Source organism: Schistocerca piceifrons, chromosome 4, assembly GCF_021461385.2.
Source record: "Schistocerca piceifrons isolate TAMUIC-IGC-003096 chromosome 4, iqSchPice1.1, whole genome shotgun sequence".
NCBI lineage: Eukaryota > Metazoa > Arthropoda > Insecta > Orthoptera > Acrididae > Schistocerca > Schistocerca piceifrons.
In genome coordinates this window covers 602,507,866-602,529,165 of record NC_060141.1, presented here as the reverse complement: position 1 = coordinate 602,529,165, position 21,300 = coordinate 602,507,866, and positions in this window count along the sequence as shown.

Sequence of the window (21,300 nt, the reverse complement as noted above, 5' to 3'; positions counted from 1 at the left end):
AAAAATCGCCAGAATGTAAACTTGTGGATGAGAGAACATAAACTATTTTTTGTATGACCGTATGTGGTCCCGCAGTCAGCACGTGAAGCAGTAGAAGAGCAGATGCAGAAGATGCTAAGAATGTATCGAACTATCGATCAGCCAGTAAAATAATCCATTATTTGTTGCGGGAAGACGAATTGGTGGTATCAGAATCGTACTGGACGCACAAGGGTGACAGACCCAGAAATTTAGAAGAAATACTCCAGAAATTTCATGGGGCAAAGGTGTTTTGTAGTATCGACCTGAGATCAAGATATTGCCAGATTCCCTTGCAAAAGGAGTCCAGGCAGTACACAGCGTTGTTACACATTTTCATTTTGAAGGGTTGGACTGCTGCACCAATAAAAACAGAGATGGATGAAGTTCACTCGGACTCTGCGCCATCGCTGCAAGATATTTACTTTTGGATAAATGAATTTAAATGTGGTCGGACAAACACGGAAGACAAAGAGCGCTTTGGTCGTCCAATTGCAGTCAGCACAAAGGAAACCGGGGACAAAATACATGATGTGGTAATGCAAGACTGCAGAATAAGAATTCGTGGGATTGCTGAGACTGCAGGCATCTCAACTGAGTGAGTGCATAATATTCTGCACAGAGAATTAGCTATGGAGAAGCTGTGTGTGAGACGGGTGCCACGATTACTCATAGTAAACCAAAAGTGCTTCCACCACAACATTTCAGCAGCATGACTGGCAATGTTTAGTCGCATTTTGAAAAACTTTTTGCACCGGTTTGTGACTATCGATGAAGCCTGGTTCCATTATTATACATCAGAATCAAAACGGCAGTCAAAACAATGGAAATGGTGAAAGTGCACTGGAGAAGGCAAAGACCATTTTGTCAACTGGTATGGTGATGCCCACGCTTTTTTTTTTGGGTCTCCAAGGAATAACGCCCATAGATAACTTGGAAAAAGGCAGAACCCTAACCGACCCTATTATGCTTAGTTGTTGGCTCATTGGAGATTTCGTCAGCTGAAAAAAACAAGACTGGTACACAGAAAAGTGCTCTCTCACACATCAGCGACAACAATGGCGAAAATGCACGAATTGGGTTTTGAATTAGTTCCTCATCCTCTCTATTCGCCAGGCTTAGCCCCAAGTGACTTCTTTCTGTTACCTAACATGAAGTGACAGAACCTACTTTTCCGACGGGATGAAAAAGCTGGAGGATCACTTGACTAAGTAACATTCTTCAAAGAAGCCTATGTCGAAAAGTAACGCGAACTGTTTAAAAAACAAACATTTTTCTTTCTTTCACGAGACTTATGAAACCAATCTCGTATGCAGATGATATTTTAATCGCAACCCTGACTGGGGAAGAAGAGGTGTTCACAGCTTCTGAAAAGAGGGTGCAATGGCAATTTTGGAGAAGGTGGAATTTGGAAAGGGTGAAATAAAGTTCTTGGGACGTGTTATTATTGCACAAGTAATCAAACTTAAAGAAACAAAATTACAAGCAGTTAAAGTTTTTTCCAGAACCTCATTGTAAAAAGCAATTTAAAGGATTTCTTGGGCTATGCAGATGGTATAGCAAGTTTATTAGAGATCATTCACTTATCAACCCGCATCTGTTGAACTTACTAAAAAGCAAAGTGTTACGGCAATGGACTCAGGAATGCTAAAAAGCATTTGAACAGATTAATATTGGCAAATACTTTAACAACCAGACGTGAATAAGAAGTTTTAAGTGATGTGTAACAGTTCATATTTTGGATTGGGTGCACGTCTGTACCAAGTGAATGAGGCTGATCCCAACAACATAAAAACCATCGCATTCGTGAGTAGGGCTCTGACTAAGTATAAGAGGCAATGTTCCATAAAAGAGAGAGAGGCGTTTGAAGTCCTGTGGAGATTCTCAAAATTTTAATATTTTTTGACAGGCAGAGCCATTGAAGTTTGACCGTAAGGCATTATCTTTCCCGCTCAATAGCAAATTACATCACAGCCACGTCACTAGATCGGTACTCACCTTGCAGGAATACCAGTTTAGAGCTATTTGCCAACACGGAAGCAGAAATCTCATACCAGATGCAATTTTGAGGATTCCACCAGGTATAGAAGATGTCAATGTAAATAGTACACAGGGAAACGAATTATAAAAAATGGTTCAAATGGCTCTGAGCACTATGCGACTTAAATTCTGAGGTCATCAGTCGCCTAGAACTCAGAACTAACTAAACCTAACTAACCTAAGGACATCACACACATCCATGCCCGAGGCAGGATTCGAACCTGCGACCGTAGCGGTCGCTCGACCCCAGACTGTAGCGCCTAGAACCGCACGGCCACTCTGGCCGGCCGAAACGAATTAAAATTCAGTTTGATAAAAGGTGTACAATATGAATCACATGTGATCAAGTTATTACAGAATAATCGAAGGGAGTAAAATGAGTATCTGGCATTGAAGAGATTAGATGAACAACTGAGCAAGAGAAGAGACAGTGAGAAAGTACTGTTTGATTCATCACAACGCTCTTTATCGGCGTGTACATGAGTCATCACAGGAGTGGAGGCTTTGTATCGTGGAATACGCGATTGCAAATCTCGTGTGGTACACGAACCTCAGTAAAGCCCACTTTAGCGCAGACAGATGTTTAGAGAAGCTAAAGAGGGAGTATATAGTCTTTGGAATAAATAGAAAGATTCGCAAGCTTCTTCGCACATGCGATGCGTGTCAAGAGTCGAAAACAACTACCGTTAGACTTTAAGGACCTATGGACCCTGCAATACCAAAATGCATCAAGGATATTGTGGCCATCAACTTACTTGGCCTCCTATCAAAATCCCATGGTAATTTCACGCAACTCATGATGGTACTAGAGGTGTGTTCAAAGTAGGTGACGCTCTATCCACTGAGGGTAGCAAATAGCAACGTTATGTCAGCAGGCCGGGAGACCATTACTTTACCGATGCACGCAAGCCTATGCAAATTCAGACATTCAGACAGACAATGGTCCACAATTTGTTTCAAGAGAGTGGAATGTCTGATAGAAATGAAAGGAAGCATGATATGATCCTTCGTGGTCTAAGTATACAGAAACGATTTATCAGATAAGATCAACAACAAGGAGCAAGGGGAGAATTGAAGCACTGCCCTCCGGCTCTCAAAAAAAGTCCAAAATACTGTGTAGTCAGGTGTTTTTCCTTAAAGAAAATGATATAAAAGTCGGTATTAAGAAGGATTTTACAGGGTTGGGACTAAAAAACCATTTTGTGGCTACTTAAAAGTCCCATTCACCTACCAGAATACCGGTATTAAAAATATTTCATCCCCTCGAATCGGCCACCTCCCTACACACTGCCGTACGAGTGCTCGTGATCAGCAACACTTGAAGATAGTTCTTTAATGATGCTGTCCTCTATGGAGCAGTAGTTTCAGTGCTGATCCTAAGGGAATGAATGTCAGTACCCTTCAAATTTAGATAAGTAGAAAACATGTCTATAGCAGAGAGAAAGAACCCGATACAATCTGATTACAAGGTTAGTGGTGAACATTTTGAGTGCCTTAGTATAAGTATTTAGGGCTAATATTAAGAAGCAATAATAGTGGGACAATCACGTAAAAGAAATATCAGTGAAGCCAATGGAAGATTAAAATTTGTTGGAATGGTTCTAGGAAAATGCAATGTATGTCCAAAGGAAATAGTATATAATATGCTAATGCGACCAACTGTGCAGTACAGATCCTGTGTTTGGAGTTTTTATCGATGAAGTGCGACAACAGTTATAGAACTGATTCAGAGGTGTGGTAAAATCGGAACAGATCGATGTAGCTCATACGAAAACGTTAAAGTAATACTTGGAGAACTTAAACAGAAATGTGACCATATGAGGGGCAGTTGGTGAACGAACCGTTCATTAAGAGCGTTGTCGAACTACTCTGAGAACCAAGTAATCAATTACATTAATTTAAAAATCGTTCTCGAGCAATGGCCAGGTGCCACGCGTGTGTATACGGATGGATCTAAATACAAGAACGCTGCCGGCTGTGAGTATGTAGCCATTTAGAATAAAGAATGAACTACTTTGTGTGCCAAAAGAGGCGCCAATATACACAGCTGAATTTCTAGCCATTGAACGGCCACTAAGATATGGCATGACCATAGTAACAACGCATATCGTAATACAGTACTTACGGACTCGCTTAACTGATAGGAAGATAGGAGTTATTATTTACCATATTAAACTGCTACTGCTGTATCAGAGATGTATAACACTGGTATGGAGGTATCATGTGTGTGAATCAAGGGTCATGGTCAGATTGTGGGTAAAGAGACAGCTGATCAGTTGGCACAGAAGAGCAATGTATCCCAGTAGGTGATAACACTGCGGTAATTAGAGACATGGCCAAAAACGAGTGGAACAAGGAGTGGGGGACCGGAAATCGGCAAAAGGACACCTGAAACAAACAAATCCACCAGTACTTACAGAAGTCACAATGGTACGCTGAAAAGTGGTTTCTGAAAGGCAACTCCATTGGCACAGGTAATGAGAGACAGTTTATGAGACTCGCTACCAACTTGAAAGTCAACCACGTCTACAACTAACAACACTTTTGTAGACTCCATTTAGTACCATTATCATATTAGGAGTGTGGTGAGCTCCTGAACATTAATCACATCTTCTACAGTTGCCCACGATACCGAAAGGAAACCGAGTGAGGAATTGCAGAACTGTTCCGCATGTACCAAACATTTCCTTCTCACATCTAAATCCTTTCGTTCACGAAGAATTTAGACATTTCTAAATTATTAGTGCTATTTATTTTAAAAGTTGTAGGTTTGTTATATTGTTTAGATATGGCAAAATGAGGTTTATATTTTGTTGTTATAAATGTAATGCTGGAAGAAATATCTGTGTTTATTTCTGTTTCATGATACGAGCGGGAATGTGGCAGTGTCACATAGTCACAGTTACTGGCCATCAGAAAGGTAACAACGACGGTCGACTTCCACAGAAGATGTGCGGAAGCGACTCGCCCAACCTTCCGTAATAATAGAAAAAAAGAAGAATGTTACAAACTGAAAAAGATTTTGTATGAAATTGGTACTGTAAAGATGGAGAGAGCTCATTTTCAGCTTTAGTCACGAATGTATGCAAACTTACTCATCGACGTTGTTAATGTTTGATATGTGGCTATTTGTAACTGTATGATTTCTCTGTAATAAAGTGGATAAAAAGCGAAGTTATTAATTCTGAAGTGTTCATTCGAAAAGTTTATATGAAGATAATAGTTACCAATTGACTCTGAGTGGAATATATTGTGGATTAAGTGAAGTTGATTTCTCAAAGTTGAATTGATCTTTATGAAACGGGAGATCAAATTATGTACGATAATGTTGTCTTTGGGATATTGAATGCACGGATGTGATATTTTATGGACTATACATCACGGTGATTATGATGCTGAAATTTTCTTTAGCAGGCATATGAAAGATAAATCTAAATTCATAACATTGCAGAAACGAAGGTGTGGTATCGATAGCCAGGTAAAGTCAGTAAGATACGGATAAACTTCGTCATGGAAGTTTTACATGTAAGGGTCATGAGCCGTGCATACAATTTCAAATTGTTAAGACATGGTTGAAATGGCTCTAAGCACTATCGGACTTAATATCTGAGGTCATCAGTCCCCTAGACTTAGAACTACTTAAACCTAACTAACCTAAGGACATGACACACATCCATGCCCAAGGCAGGATTTGAACTTGTGACCGTAGCAGCAGCGCGGTTCCAGACTGAAACGCCTAAAACCACTCGACCACAGTGGCCGGCCAAATTGTGAAGATGGGATGGGCCCAGTTTCATGTAGGTACGGGAGATTGGAAGTACAGACGAATACAGAGAAGGTATGGTCTAATCCTTGGTTAGGTGAATCCATGGAAGGAATGACCTAGACCGCTTCTTCTGTGTAAATGACATGGGCCGGCCGGTGTGGCCGAGCGGTTCTAGGTTCAGTCTGGACCCGCGCGACCGCTACGGTCGCAGGATCGAATCCTGCCTCCGGCATGGATGTGTGTGTTGTCCTTAGGTTAGTTAGGTTTAAGTAGTTCTAAGTTCTAGGGGACTGATGACCTTAGATGTTAAGTCACATAGTGCTCAGAGCCGTTTGAACCATTTTTGAAATGACGCGGACATCTGCATCACAAAGACGATAATTACATAAGCAGTATCTGTCCGAAGGATGAAGTGTAATCGCGCTTCTTACAAAAGTAGGAAACTCTAATGGTTCAAATGGCTCTGAGCACTATGGGACTTAACATCTGAGGTCATCAGTCCCCTAGAACAGACTTAAGCGCCTAGAACCGCTCGGACACTCCGGCCGGGTATTTTTATTTATTTGACCTTCGGTAGTACCGATACAGCCAATCCAAACTTACAGATCCTTAGTCAGTAACACAGAAATCGAAACACACGTCATGGACCATTAAACAAAATAATATAATCAGATTTCAAATCGCCCCACCCCTCCCACTCACACAGACCTACACGCATGACACGTGATACTACATTGGCACGGCAACTTTTCTGGCTTGGTGACGGAAAAGTGCTGCCTGTTAGTAATGGTATGCTAGTGCAACAAAGCAAAGCACATACTGTAGCTGCCGTACACTGTATAGATCCGAAGATATAATCCATATTCAGGTTCAGTTTAAAGGTCGATCGTCGAAGGTGTAAGCGCATTGGTAGCAGTAGCTTTAGTAGTATTCATGATTATAAAAATTTCCTTATCACGCTCTTGTTTATTATTTTGTCGACATAGCAACCCACAGATATTCACTTTCTGTCGATAGCTACGATGCCACAATGTAGGTACACGGACGACAGCGCTGTACGCTCCACATTCTTCCCATTTGATTAAGAGCAGACGACCAAGCAACTTAGCTTCTACTTCATAGGGGGCTAGCCATGACACACTTTCCCTTTGTTACTTCAATGATAGTTTGTCCAACCAATAGTAACTGTTAGCTTTGATACATGAACGGCTTCGCACCTAAACTCTCAACTGTACGCAAAGTTAAGTAATACTATTATTTGTATGTGTTCATACACCAGTAAAAGAACTTTAACCTGTACGCAATACCGAAGTACTTCACCTTCTCCTGCTCCTACTCGTGTCCTTCTTTCTCGGCCTATTTTGAAGAAGCAGGTCACAGGAGGAGATCCACGCGGGATACAAAAGAAAGTTTATCAAATTACGGGCGAAATAAGTTTTCAAGTGACAGATATAAATCAACAGACAAAGATCATCTTTGTATTTGAAGCGGAGCTGCGGCGGACCACTATACCAAAGTCGTTAAATGCAGTTTTAAAGTGGATAGCCATACTAATTATGGAAAAGTGTTACTTGGAACTAGCCCAAAAGCCAATTATTCTTTAAAAGTGAAACTTCGTGAGTTTGTGTCTTTTTTAGTGAAAAATCATGAACTGTTCCAACATTACATGTTATTACGACCAAAGATCAACTGCTGTGGAAACTTGACAGAAAGTGAATATCTGTGGGTTGCTATGTCGACAAAATAATAAACAAGAGCGTGATAAGGAAATTTTTATAATCATGAATACTACTAAAGCTACTGCTACCAATGCGCTTACACCTTCGACGATCGACCTTTAAACTGAACCTGAATATGGATTATATCTTCGGATCTATACAGTGTACGGCAGCTACAGTATGTGCTTTGCTTTGTTGCACTAGCATACCATTACTAACAGGCAGCACTTTTCCGTCACCAAGCCAGAAAAGTTGCCGTGCCAATGTAGTATCACGTGTCATGCGTGTAGGTCTGTGTGAGTGGGAGGGGTGGGGCGATTTGAAATCTGATTATATTATTTTGTTTAATGGTCCATGACGTGTGTTTCGATTTCTGTGTTACTGACTAAGGATCTGTAAGTTTGGACTGGGTGTATGGGTACTACCGAAGGTCAAATAAATAAAAATAGCCGGCCGGAGTGTCCGAGCGGTTCTAGGCGCTTCAGTCTGTTCTAGGGGACTGATGACCTCAGATGTTAAGTCCCATAGTGCTCAGAGCCATTTGAACCATTAGAGTTTCCTACATTTGTAAGAAGCGCGATTACACTTCATCCTTCGGACAGATACTGCTTACGTAATTATCGTCTTTGTGATGCAGATGTCCGCGTTATTTCAAAAATGGTTCAAATGGCTCTGAGCACTATGTGACTTAACATCTAAGGTCATCAGTCCCCTAGAACTTAGAACTACTTAAACCTAACTAACCTAAGGACATCACACACATCCATGCCGGAGGCAGGATCCGATCCTGCGACCGTAGCGGTCGCGCGGTTCCAGACTGAAGCGCCTAGAACCGCTCGGCCACACCGGCCGGCCCATGTCATTTACACAGAAGAAGCGGTCTAGGTCATTCCTTCCATGGATTCACCTAACCAAGGATTAGACCATACCTTCTCTGTATTCGTCTGTACTTCCAATCTCCCGTACCTACATGAAACTGGGCCCATCCCATCTTCACAATTTGGCCGGCCACTGTGGTCGAATGGTTTTAGGCGTTTCAGTCTGGAACCGCGCTGCTGCTACGGTCACAAGTTCAAATCCTGCCTTGGGCATGGATGTGTGTGATGTCCTTAGGTTAGTTAGGTTTAAGTAGTTCTAAGTCTAGGGGACTGATGACCTCAGATATTAAGTCCGATAGTGCTTAGAGCCATTTGAACCATGTCTTAACAATTTGAAATTGTATGCGCGGCTCATGACCCTTACATGTAAAACTTCCATGACGAAGTTTATCCGTATCTTACTGACTTTACCTGGCTATTTCAAATGTGTCTCTCCTAACTCCTTTTTTTGTAACTTTCTGCAATACTGTAACTCTCATACATTCTTTCGAATTGTGCAAAACAGAGACTTCTGTCATATTATCCTCTTGAAAGACAAATCACTCAAGATATATTTATTGCTCCCAGAGTATCATGTTTATGTATATTTGTTATCTAACCAGTTAGATTCCTGCCACTTTAAAATCCTTCAGAATAGCAGTTTGATGAGAACGTACTCAAAGAAGTGTTTCAGCGATAGAAACATTCGTGTCTGGATAGAGGGAAGATTGTGCCAGTAATGCTGCTCGAGAAAAAGGAAAAAAAGAAATAGAATGTGTGTTAGGACCGAATAAATAAAGAGGACAGATCCTCAAAGACAGATTCCCATCCCCCCCCTTCCCCGTCACCCCACACTCCCCAGGTACCACGCCTGATGGGCTCTTCACCGAGACGCCCGAAGATGAAGAATGGTCAGCATGTCTGACACAACGAATTTGCTTCGATTTTAACCGTACAGTCTCTGAAAACTTTTCCTAATTTCACCCCTATGAGCAGCCAGTCGAGAGAGGGTAACAACACGCTAGTCATCGGCAGTAATAAGTCTTAGTCGTCTGTCTGTGAGTCAGTGGTCCCTCATAGTATTTCATCACTGTGAAACGTCTCTATTTGGTTACAAGAACCTCTGTGCATAATAGCTTACAGTACCTACCTAACATCTTAGATTATCTAACCTCCCTTAAAAGTGGATTTTCGAAATGCGACATTTATTCACAAAGGTAATGGAAAGATAGAAAATCCCAGGTCAAAACAAACAAAATTACCTTTCTCATACTGAAAGAGAACTTATAATCGCTAGACAATATTGTATGTTCTTTTTAATGAAATAACAGGCTTCTCCTGTTACCTTCATGCTGCAAGATAAGATGGTAACAGAGGGCTGTAAATTATAGATAGTAGGATAGTTGAAGGGTAAGAAACTGCTCTATGGAAAATTAAATATGAAGTAATGGAGCAATTAACTATGACTTCCTACGGACTTCACTCCCCAGAATTTGCAAAATTCTCGTGAAGATTTAAATTTATTGAAAAATCCTGTTACGTAAGGGCATTTTGACTAGTTTATCAAAACAAAGTTAATGCCATTATCTTATTGTCGGTTAATCTTATTCCGTTCAAGTTAAATCTCTCCTAGCAACACCAGAAGTCTACGTAAAGGGTGCCTTACACATCACTAACGTAAATCTTCAACACTTCAGTCACTTCAAATCGCCAGGGACAGACAGCAGTATTTGCTGTAACACGAGTTAGATTATATTTCGTTTCTAATGCATCCATACCTTGAATGATTATTACGTGCGCTTATTTCAGTAATAATATCTGGACTGGCGCCCACACCACCCACATGAACACACACGTAAACAAAATACAGAATGACAGTCAATTAAGTTTTTTATATTAATTTCTACAGCGACATTCTGTTCGATTATGTGGTGGTCTACCATTTGTATAGCTGCTGGCGCTGAACACGCCTTTGATGGCTACTTCCTCGATACACCGGTCATCCAAGGCAGCGTATTTTTTACAAAGGATACTTCCGCAACGTATCTGTCAGTACAGGAGCCTTCACGAAATTTCCTCATACCGTTAACTTGTTATACTAGAAAAGGTATAAAATTCTCACAATGCATAAATTACATAATACAAGATGTTCCCCCTACCGCCGGAGGTTCGCGTGCTTCCTCGGGCAAGGGTGTATGTGTTGTTCTTAGCTTAAGTTAGTTTAAGTAGTGCGTAAGTCTACGGACCGATGACCTTAGCAGATTGTTCCCTTGGAAATTCACACACATTTGAACATTTTGAAGAGGATGTTCATTCTGTAACATCGTATACTATAACTATAGCAGATTCTGCTTGTGTTATTGTCTTCATTTCTTTCTTCTACTAGAGAATTACGTGAAGTCCTTGTATAATAGGACAGTGACAATTTAAATGTTGTTCTATCTTGCCGATGTTCTGATGACTGCATATTAAAACTGCAACACCAGAAACAATCCGTCTTCAGGCCACGAGTGGCCTAACGGGACCATCCGACCGCCGTGTCATCCTGAGTGGAGGATGCAGACAGGAGGGGCGTGTGGCAGCACACCTCTCTCCTAGTCGTTATGATGGTATTCTTGACCGATGCCGCTGCTATTCGGTCGAGTAGCTCCTCAATTGGCATCACGAGGCTAAGTGCATCTCGAAAAACGGCAACAGCGCATGGCGGCCTGGATGGTCACCCATCCAAGTGCCGACCACGCCCGACAGCGCTTAATTTCGGTGATGTCACGGGAACCGGTGTATCCACTGCGGTAAGGCCGTTGCCCGCTGTGTATACAGTAAAGGAAGAAGAATGTATTATTAAACTTTGTAGGTGATTTGGTTGTGTAAATGGAATACACAGCCATGGCAGCAACACTGGCTCTATCACGGCCCCGTATCGGGTCGAAATGCGTTTGGATTTCACGCTGTTTCAGCTCTGTGCCAGAGTTTATCAATCATAGTGGATGACGAGTGGTGTCGTGATAGCAACACATGAGCAGATGTTTTCAGTGAGTGAGGGTATGTAAGGACAGCACATGCAACAAGCGGTCTTGTGTTATCTTGTTGAAAGAAAACGTGACACACATCTCGAATATACAGCACAGCCACCAGCCTTAACAGATAGTGCATGTAGCGGCTGTTCAAGTTATTGGCTCTGCAAACCACAGGAAATCCCGATGTGTGACCAATGGATCCATACCATCAAGCCAGATACTTGGCCCGTATGATGACGATGAATGCTATCTAACAATGTTAGTTCTCCTCGGAGCCTCCACACGCAGGGAGCCTCCACACACAGGTACGTCCATCCTGATGATGTTGTACGCAGAATAGGGACTCCTCTGAAAAGAGGATGTTGCGTCGCTTCTGATTTCGTCTTGTCACTGGTCGTACTACTGTCGGCAAGTCTTTCACTACTCGCTGTGCTGGAAGTCCGTGCTGCTCGAGACTGCGTCGCACCTGTCCGTGTGGATACTTGTCTTTCTACAAATAATTGCATTTTGTGGATAAAGTTACGTGACTTTGTGAATCAACCGAGCGAATAATTTCCTGTCCTCTCAGGCGCTAGTCGCGTGGAGCTGCTGAGGTCCTGCATTGCACTGAATACGACTCATATTGACACTAAAGTCGTGGGTTTCTGACCAATTCGAGCAGCGATATCGGTGAAAAATAAACCGCACTGTGGAATTCCGAGAGTTCTCTTCGACGTTTCGCCTATTTATACGAGGTGTAATACGACTTTTTCACAAACAAACGACATTCGAACGTGATTTCAGAAAATTTTCTTATATACGTGATGTAGTTAGCGTTAGTACATCCTACTTGTGCCATTGTGCTGAAGTGCCAAAAACTTGCGTACTCAAGTGTGTGGTACGGTTCCTGCTAATCTGAATTTTGTTACATGTTGCTTTACGACGTTGAAATCTTAATGGTCAGAAGTGCTGCTCAATGAGATCAGCTCTGCTTTCACCTTGTTTAGTAAAAGGAAGATCGACTAGTATATTTGACCCAAACCTGATTCCGAAAATTCTAGCTCAAAGTATAAGTATTAGTATATCATAAAGTATTTTTATTTTTCACATTACATTGCCCGCATAAAAATACCAAAAATACGTCCGATCACATCAGAGGTGATCACATTCACCAGGTGGATGTAAAGGAACACGTAACAGGAAAGTCCTAGTGCTTACTCGTGACTGATGTAGGTTCTTGTTAAACAAATGCAGACTGGAGAAGCAAGTAGTAGAAAGTTTCTATACATCGTCAAGTAGGGAATCACAGTCGAACAGAGTCCACTTCAATTAGAATTTGTGGCTTTAGTATTTCCACAATAAACTGAGTAATAAATAACACACTTAAGTAACCAGTGGATAGAAGAGGGTCACATGTAGTGACGAGCAGGCGCTGGACCATGTAATCTCCCTACTCCTTCCTACTTCCGTCTATTGTCTACATTAAACAACGTCCAGTCCAAGTAATTAATCAGCAGATAGTTTTATGAAGATGTGAGAGTAGCGAAGATTACAATAAACTTTCTAATTTACTTAGCTTGTTATGTTGAGGTGGCTCCAGTTCTTCTTGTCTAGGGGTCTGATCCTTGAAGCTGAAAATCTAGCATCAGGGACTCACCGTTGGTTTGAACTAAATAAATCTGAAGAATGTTATTGCAGCGTTTTTTAGATAAAAATATTTTGTCACATTATAGCATTCCATACAGTATTTTGATTTTTCACATTAACAAAGCCAAAATTACATTGTTCGCACAAAAATACCAAAAATATGTCCGATCACATCAGAGGCAAGCTTTCGACTCCCCCATTGTGTGGAAATAACAATATTCCAACGGGTTTACAATTTTTCTTAACAAACTAATTTCCACTAGTTTCTGTTACCTTATTAAATTCTATTATTATTTCTTAAATGAATCCAGAAATAAACAGAGTAAACTGTACAGGATTGCGTAATTAATAATAGAAATTTTAAGTGTGCCAATAATTCGTAATTTCAGATGTTTCTAAAAAAAAAACGATTTACACTGTTCATTCAGAACTAGTACTTATCGATTATAACATCGAAACTAGAATATTTTATAAAGTATTTCCTTTTCATAAATTTTAGCTTGAAATATAACGTACTGTGTACAAAATCATATGAAAGATTTCAGGAAATAACTGAGATAATACTGACTTGTCTAAAATTCGAAAAATAATAGTTGTATCGACAACTACTGTTGTGGAAAAAAGTAATGCTAGAGGAGGATGTCCTGTCACGGCCTTATAATGAGACGACATGTTGGGAAGAGCACCATTCTTTCGTCGTGGTCGTAACGGTCCGTACACCTTCGTCCATAATTTTCGTTTCATGTACGAGTTCTTGAGCAGCAGCCTCGACGGTCCTTCGCCGCCTGCCGCGGCTTGGACCAATGGCTCACATGCCATTGGTCGGTTCCTTTGTTCATAAACCGCCTGCGTCTCGCACTGCAGTGATGGTGTGAACGCAGACGAGTCTTCTAGGACGTTCCTCACTTAACGTCGTTGTCCTCTTTAGAAACGGTCGCACACGCTTTAGATGCTACCGTGATGATCTTAATGGGACAGCCTGAGCTGTTGAAAAACTTAGCGTAGAAAAGCCAGATGTAGTGGTATGCAATATCTATCCCGGCGTATTGAGTGCACTTTGAAGAGATCCATCAGAGTGAGTTTAGACCCTGTAAAAGCGCCCCTCCATCAGGCAGCTCCAAATGTCGCACTTTTGTATTACGACAGGACAGTGCGCGGCTACATGTGCTGTGAAACGTGCGGTACAGACATGCTTTGACAGTAATGCCTGGCCCTGGTATGTCACCCATTGAACAAGCATGCTACACGTTTGCCGGGCAACTTCTTCGTTACAATCGATTCCGATTAGTGCTTTAATGCCGTGCACTCGAATAACGTGTAAGGAGAAGCCCAAGGAACATGTCCATTCCCCCTCTGAAACCATGCTAAGACGTTTAGAGACGGCGATTGAAAGACGTGGGGCTTCAAACCGTAATAAATTCTAGAATTCAGAGTGATTTACAGTGCTTTCTCACATTTTTTGATGGTTCTTTAGGCATAGCTGCGTCGTATTGTGCTGAAGGGGCCTCTCTCTCTCAGTTTGTGTTGACACAGAAGGGTAATAATATCCTGGCGAAGCAACAGAGAAACCTCACTGCAAACTGCGCTAAGAAGAAACTTTTCTTCCAGTACACGTGAAACGTCCCCTTTGAACAATTTTTACACGACTGTCCTTAACCTGACACACAATATTTTGTTAGCGCAACGCAATCTGACTTTCAAAAATCCCTACAAAAGAATGGCCCTGACTAACATTAAACTATACCTTTCACAAATCACTTACCTCACAAAAATCTTCGCTGCTCAAGCTACTGCAATACAGCGAGCGCCACTACTGCCAGCTAAATAAAAGATTCAAACTATGGAAGGCACTAACTACTGATAGGGATAGTTAGCAAATGAAAGATATTAATAGAGAACAAACAATGTATTTACCTTAATATCATCACAAGTCATAATATATATATCAGTTCATGACAAATTACAAACCTCCGCCATCTCTCTCCCCACATCCACCACTGCTGGCGGCTCACCTCCAACTGCCCAACGCTACGCGCTGTTCACAGCCAGCTGCCTAACACTACAATGGCGAGTATTACAACAATGCAAAGCAGCCACAGACTGCACACAGCACAGCCAGTGATTGTCATACAGAGGTGGCGTTACCAATAAAAAACCTAAACAGCCTACTTACATAGAGAAAACATAAACAGCCTACTTACACACGTAGTAAATAAGAACGAAATTTTAGAGTTTAGCATACGGTGGCTGAACTTCTAGAAGGAACTCTAGAGAAAGAAAGTGGAGGGTCATGCACTCCTGCTGTCTATGGAATGGTGCTGTGCGGTCCAAGTCAATTTAATCACAGACAACCGCTCTTAGTGTGCTGTCTGTTTTTATCTTGATGATGAACGATGGGACTTGGCTCCAAGCAATCACTTTGCCGCCCCATGGCTGTTTAAAAAACCTGTCACCAGAAGATGCATCTCTACTGATGCGAACCGGTAGTGACTTTTTAATAAAAATATTTCAACAGCCAATGTGGGAGATTTTATTCACCATGTGGAATTTTGGCTGGGATTGTCCGACCTCTAAAATAATGTATTCAGAATGGAGATACTACTCAAACAACTCACTTGTGGTTACCACCTATGATGGTCTTGTGCAGCTCATTTTTGTCTTAAGTTTGCCAGTAACAATACATGTTTTCCTTCCTCGGTGACGAATGCAACAGAAGTTTTCCAGTCAACCGTAAGGAAATATAAGACAGATTACGAAAAACACCTTTTACAAATGTGAATTATGAAGATATACAGTCAGATATACAGTTCTCGTAGAAGCATTCCAGCTACAGTTACACAATGAGGTGTGGCATAGTGACATGCAAATATACAGATGGTAGTAGTATTACAAACAGAAGGTATAAGAGGACAGTGTACTGGTGGAGCTGTCATTTGTGCTCACGTGATTCATGTGGAAACGTGTCCGACGTGATTAACGGGGTTAACACACTTCGAAAGCGGAATAGTAGCTGGAGATAGATGCATGGGAAATTCCATTTAGGAAATCTTTATGGAATTCAGTATTCCACGATCCATAGCATCAAGCTTGTACCAAATTTCAGGTATTAACTCTCACCACGGAAAACGCAGTGGGCGACGGCCTTCACTTAGCGACCGAGGACAGCGATGTTCGCGTAGAGTTGTCAGTGCCAACAGACAAGTAACACTGCGTGAACTAACCGCGAAAATCAGTGTGGGACGTACGACGAACGTATCCCGTTAGGACAGTGAGGCCAAATTTGGCCTTATGGGCCTACAGAAGCAGACGACCGACGCGAGTGCCTTTGCTAGCGGCACGACATGACCTGCAGTGGCCTAACCTGGGCGGGCGACCACATCGGTTGGACCCTAGACGACTGGAAAACCATGACCTGGCCATGTGAGTCTAGATTTCAGTTGGTAAGAGCTGCTAGTAGGGGGATGATTGTGGCTGAGACCCCAAGAAGTTATGGACCCAAGCTGTCGACATGGCACTGGGTAAGCTGGTTGTAGCTCTGTAATGGTGTGGGCGGTGTTTACGTGGAATGGACTGGGTCCTCTGGATGTTCGACTGCTTGGAAACTATTTGCAGCCATTCATGGATGTCATGTTCCCAGATAAGGCTGGAATTTTTATGGTTGACAATGCGCCATATCATCGGGTCACAATTCTTCGCAATTGGTTTGAAGAACATTCCGTACATTTCGAGCAAATGGTCTGACAATCCATATCGTCCGACATGAATCCCATCGGAAATTTATGGGACTTAATCGAGAGATCAGTTTGTGCACAAAAGCCCGCACTCGCAAACACTTTCGCAATTATGGGTAGGAGTAGTTGTTCTGGGACCAACGGTTTGAGTTTGAAACCAAATTTTTTTGTTTTTCTCGAAACTAACCGGAGTGCCTAATCTGAGGTATTTATTTCAGTCACATTCATGCTTTGTACTGTTCAGAATTCAAGAACGACGTAGTGTTTCCACTTTCTCGGTAATTTAGCAGTATCTACCCTTTATCTGCATTTACCCAAGGCTTCTCTGTATTATAACGGTCATAAGCCCACCGTATGTCATACATTGAGTAAAACTCTATTTTTAATATTTAAAATGTTTTTTTAAAATTTTGTTAGGCTTTGAAAGATAAAGTTGGGGAAACTGTTTTTGCGACTATTTCCCTATGTAGCTGCACGAAAATTGTGCTTACAAAAGGGTCATGAGACGAGCTTCTTCAATTTCATCTTTGGAACTATTTCGCTACTTTGAATACGACACTATAGTACACTACTGGCCATTAAAATTGCTACACGAAGAAGAAATGGAGATGATAAACGGGTATTCATTGGACAAATATAATATACTAGAACTGACATGTGCTTACATTTTCACGCAGTTTGGGTGCATAGATCCTGAGAAATCAGTACCCAGAACAACCACCTCTGGCCGTAATAACGGCCTTCATACGCCTGGGCATTGAGTCAAACAGAGCTTGGATGGCGTGTACAGGTGCAGCTGCCCATGCAGCTTCAACACGATACCACATTTCATCATGAGTGGTGACTAACGTATTGTGACGAGATAGTTGCTCGGCCACCATTGACCAGACGTTTTCAATTGGTGAGAGATCTGGAGAATGTGCTGGCCAGGACAGCAGTCGAACATTTTCTGTATCCAGAAAGGCTCGCACAGGACCTGCAACGTGCGGTCGTGCATTATCCTGCTGAAAAGTAGGGTTTCGCAGTGATCGAATGAAGGGTAGAGCCACGGGTCGTAACACAACTGAAATGTAACGTCCACTGTTCAAAGTGCCGTCAATGCGAAAAAGAGGTGACCGAGACGGCACCCCATACCATCACTCTGGGTCATACACCAGTATGGCGATGACGAATACACGCTTCCAATGTGCGTTCACCGCGATGTCGCGAAACACGGATGCGCCCATCATGATGCTGTAAACAGAACCTGGATTCATCCGAAACATGACGTTTTGCGATTCGTGCACCCAGGTTCGTCGTTGAGTACACCATCGCAGGCGCTCCTGTCTGTGATGCAGCGTCAAGGGTAACCGCAGCCAAGGTCTCCGAGCTGATAGTCCATGCTGCTGCAAACGTCGAACAGTTCATGCAGATGGTTGTTGTCTTGCAAACGTCCCCATCTGTTGACTCAGGGATCGAGACGTGGCTGCACGATCCGTTACAGCCATGCGGATAAGATATGAGGACGCTGGGATCCAGCACGGCGTTTCGTATTACCCTATTGAACCCATCGATTCCATATTCTGCTAACTGTCATTGGATCTCGACCAACGCGAGCAGCAATGTCGTGATACGATAAACCGCAATCGCGGTAGGCTACAATCCGACCTTTATCAAAGTCGGAAACGTGATGGTACGTATTTCTCCTCCTTACACGAGGCATCACAACAACGTTTCACCAGGCAACGCCGGTCAACTGCTGTTTGTGTATGAGAAATCGGTTGGAAACTTTCCTCATGTCAGCACGTTGTAGGTGTAGCCACTGGCGCCAACGTTGTGTGAATGCTCTGAAAAGCTATCATTTGCATATCACAGCATCTTCTTCCTGTCGGTTAAATTTCGCGTCTGTAACACGTCATCTTCGTGATGTAGCAATATTAATGGCCAGTAGTACTGGTCCCCACCTAAGTTTCAAAGCTCTGACGCTCTAGCGCAGATGGCAGCAGCGTCGAAAAATATCTCAAACAGATCTATTAACTTCTGTGAAAGAGACATGCTGTACTTAAGAACTTAAATGTACTATTGTATAGGGAACGTTCTAAACTAATAACGGAATATTCTTCCTGGAGTAGTTCGTTTTTCAGTGCAGTCTAGCACACGATATATTTTTGTGCTTAAGTCCTTGGCTACAACATTAGATATCTACAACCATTACAACCTATCGCTCGAAAACGCTGACGCCCCAGAAAACGCTATCGCTGCCATTACGGAGACCACGTCAGCACAAGCAAGTTCTACTTCTCTGTTTACCTTGCTAATCGCCTTTCAAAATGGCCCCTTTTCCCTGAGTTCTGCTGATAAACGGACGAGAGCTTCTTTATAAACTCCTTCACAAAGCGGCGAGCACTGTTTAGTGGTTGTCGAAGGCTTCGCTTCTCATTTTTAAGTGGGAATGTCAAGTATGTGGTTATACATCGTTGCTGTAATGGGTAAGTTTATCAACAGCAAATTGTTCCATAGTCGATAGCCATTCACTTAAATAGTTTTAAATTTACTATGAAGAGCTGAGATTTGTTCATAAATACTTTATCTACAAATTAATAACTCTTCCATAATTTCATAGTAGAAAATTACTTACGTGGCTTTATGAAACAATAGGATCTACAATCAACGTTTCCAGTTTTTTTTTGTATTTAGGTCTTTTCAGTTTATTGCAACAAACTGTGTTATGTAAAACTGTTCCTGCGAGATAACTGCGAACGATTCTCGAATATTTGTTATAGCGCATTACATAGGGAGACAGAGCACAAGTTCAAAATTAGTTAAAACAATGACTAATCTGTACCCTTTGATTGTATATTTGATAAAGATTTAAGTGCTCAGAAGTCACTTGTAAAGTGCTGTGGCGCTTTAGTATCATCACATTCCCCGCTTCATGTAGGACACCTGCCTCTTTTTCATAAATATGACTGATAGGAGCCACATAATTATACGTGTTGGACGGAAAAACTGTAATTTTATTCAGTCTCTTAGACTAGGAAAATTTCAACGACATGTTTCCCACCACCTCTGCCACACGGCTAGTAAAGTATTATTAATTTTCTGTCAACTAAATTGTGATAGACTAATACCCAGATTTTTCTTTTTTAATCAACAACTAGCTGCTAGCTGCTGAAGTACCAAGTTCAATGCACATAGCTGCAACATCATAATTAATGTGTGTCATTCAGGAGTTTCAAATGTTCTGATGCTTCTGAGAATACAATTTACTTGGACTCTTCTGAAGGGCATGCAAAGTTTCACGAAGCTGTCGCTAGACGAAAGTGCTTGAATTATAGTCCATAAGTAAAGCTAGTAAACTTATAATAAGACATAACTGTAGATGGAAGGGGAAAACTTTCTTCCAAGACGAGAACATCATTAGGAGACAACAGAACTATTTTTACTTACTCTTTACGTGGGGAAAAACTAAATTTTCAGACAGTCACAAGAAATCTAGATTTATTTTGGCTCCGTATAGTGAGCCTTTTGTTCTCAAGATTGGAATATGAAATAAACATTCTGTCAGAATTAGAAGGGTTCATTTTAGAATAGCAATAGAAAGCTCTGTGCATTCACGTTACTTTTTTCCAAAACTGCTATAGATTTCTGCTGTTGCATCTGACGAACAAGGGTACGTCGTCGTCATATTCCATCCTATTCGTACATGCATTTCGCTCACATATTCTTCTGGAGATGACAACCTCTCCACATGGAGCAGAATTGTCTTCATTGATGAATCCTGCTTTGAATTGTGCCCTGATAACAAGCGAAGTATCCCACTGGACAGCAGTGGGATACTTACCTCACTTTCGCTCTCCACACGGTCCCACAACCAGGAGTGATGGTCTAGAGCGCCACTTCATTTCATAGCAGGAGCCCTTTGGTTGTTATCCACGGCACCCTTATAGCACAGCGGTACGTCGACGATATTCTACGCCCTTTTTGTGGCCCTTGATGGGCAAGCTATTTCGAGCTTACATTTCAGCAAGATAATGTCCTCACATTATCATAGTTTATATTGGCTTTCTTCGTGATCGCCAAATCCTACCTCTTCGATCAATGTCGCCAGATCTATCCCCAATTTCGAATGTTTGGAGTATTGCTGGTAAACGCTTTCTTTTAGATATCTCCAGATCCAAACGTCACATGAATTCAGATCGGGTGATTCTGAACGCCATGCATCTGGATAACTTCTTGAGATAACAGGTCCGTCGAAGGTTACATTAAGCAGATCTTTCACTGGACGAGCAGAATTAGGCGGTGGCCGCCACGCATGAAAGCAGTAGTTTCCACATAGCTGGGCTCTTCCAAGGCAGGAATCACGTGCTGTACGTGTTCTCCAAAATCGGAAGTTCTGTGTGTACACTGTATCCTGTTGTGTAAAACGTGCCTCATCAGTGCATAGAATACTGCTCGGCCACAAGTCATTAACTTCGATCCGAGCCAAAAACCGAAGAGCAAATTCAGAACGTTGCTGCGGATCGTGAAGTTTCAGTTGATGCACCG